Source organism: Microtus ochrogaster, unplaced genomic scaffold, assembly GCF_000317375.1.
Source record: "Microtus ochrogaster isolate Prairie Vole_2 unplaced genomic scaffold, MicOch1.0 UNK47, whole genome shotgun sequence".
In the NCBI taxonomy this organism is placed as follows: Eukaryota; Metazoa; Chordata; class Mammalia; order Rodentia; family Cricetidae; genus Microtus; species Microtus ochrogaster.
The window spans coordinates 2231621-2233755 of NW_004949145.1; the positions used below are offsets into that span (position 1 = coordinate 2231621).

The window sequence follows — 2135 nt, forward strand, 5'->3', positions numbered from 1 at the left end:
CAGAGTAACCGTGTTGGAAGATATATAAAGTGGAAGTAGCATATTCCACTATCAAAGAGTACTTGACTGAATCACAAACAAGTGAATATCTGGGTTTTATCACCCATCTTAAACAGATGAAACTGAACACAGGTGACCCTCATAGTTCTACAAATCCATAGTCTTAGATCCATAGTGAGTCCATGGGTCTAAGAGAACCCTTTCTTTATATTATGAGCATAAAGGGAGCACAACATCAGCATTCATAATTTCGTAGTAAACTATTCCTATCTCTATGGCATGTGACTGGCCATGCCCTGAGAGCTCACCTGTCACACAAAACTTGTACCTCCCTATGGGACTTCCTATTGTTTTCCACCATCCCACCCCATCACAGGGCCCATGACGTACATAAATTGAGGATTAGGAACAGCTGGTCTTCCCATTGGTCTCTTTTAGAGCCCCAATCCAGAGCAATTTAAGGACAGGCGATCTGAGGAACAACTGCATTGCCTTTTGTTTTTATTTTGTGACATGAGTGTGGGTATGGAGTTACCATGAGGTGTCTGTGTCACTGAAGACAGTGGCTTCCTCTCAATCAGCAATCCTGGACTGTTAGGTCTCAAGATGGCCACCTCCTTTTATGGCTGAGTAGTTAGGGCATTAATCATGTGTAGGCTTCATACTTACAAGCACAACTGTTGGGGTCGTTTGGACTACAGCCTTGTCATCCCCAAGACAGCATTGCACACTTCCTCTTTATCTTCCTGTTCTTACATTCTATTCACTTCTTTTCCATTATAATCCCTGAGACTTGGAGGGGCTGACAGATATCTCTTCAATATCTCAGCCATCCCCAAGTCTCCATGATAACCGCCATCCCTACAGACAGCAGCTTCTTTGACTAAGGGTGAGGAGCCATGAAGGTCCCTGGTACCAGTCCATGCACTGGCCCCCACTTGGTCTCTAGAGTTTGTTGGCTTCTGCATGTGCACATCCTGGCTCATTCTTATTTTATTTATTCTATCTATCTATCTATCTATCTATCTATCTATCTATCTATCTATCTACCTATCTATCTATCACCTGTCCATGCATCTATCATCTATCTATCTATCTATCTATCTATCTATCTATCTATCTATCTATCTATCTATCTATCTATCTCTATGTATCTATCCATTCATCATTTTGTTTTTCAAGACAGAGGTTTTCTTGGAATCTTAGACCATTTAACTCTGTAACATGAGGGCCATCTTGTTGGGGTTTCTATCCTGCCTCGTACCCCACAGCCGGCAAGTCCCAAAGAAAATCACACAGAGATCTCCATAAGTTATAAAACTGATTGGCTCATTAGCTCAGGCTTCTTATTTGCTCTTGCAATGTATATTAACCCATTATTATTATCTATGTTATCCACATGGCTCAGCACCTTTTTCAGCAGGATTGGTCACATCCTGCTTTTTCTGTGATCTTGGCAGAGCTTTCTGTTTCCCAAATTCTCCTGTTCTCACAACCCCACCTCTACTTCCTGTCTGGTTGACCTGCCTATACTTCCTGCTTTGCCAATAAGTGTTTATTTAAAACATGATTGACAGAGAATACAGACAATTCTCCTGTACCACCGCCCCCTCTTTTTTTTTTAAACAGTGGAAAATATCTATAGTTCATTTTTTTGGGAATGTGGGTGTAGTTTTTCAGGCTACTTTCTGCTGGCTGGGGGCATTGATAATCTTATGGGGACCTAAAGAAAATTTAGAGTTATAATCAAGTCCTCACTGGAGTATTCTCTGAGTATTGATCATCTCAGGCAGTCTTGAATCTGTTCTGGATGTAGAACTCAGATATCCAGGCCATCTATTCCTTCTGGAAATTTCTCAGGTGATCTTCCTTGATCAAACCTGATTTTTCTTAATTCAGAATAAATCCACAGTTTCTCATTTCCTGTGGAAACAAAAGCAAAATCTCTTCTCCAAAGTAACATACCTTTTGACTTCAAATTTAAAGTCAAGGTATTTTCAAAATACCTATCTTGGATTAATTCAGCAGCATTTATAGGCATGTATCTTTTAGCAGCTGTTGCTCCTTCCTCAGCATTCAAACAGTTCAAAGAGAGCATAATAACATACAATATCCAGATTCTCTGTGTTTTTTTT

General features: G+C 40.2%; 1 protein-coding gene across 1 annotated transcript in view; it reads left to right on the forward strand.

The window, feature by feature from the left end:
• The window catches only part of Ptprh (protein tyrosine phosphatase, receptor type H), a 26369-nt gene that overhangs the window by 3525 nt on the left and 20709 nt on the right, over positions 1-2135 (forward strand). The gene's annotated exons all lie outside the window — the stretch shown is intronic.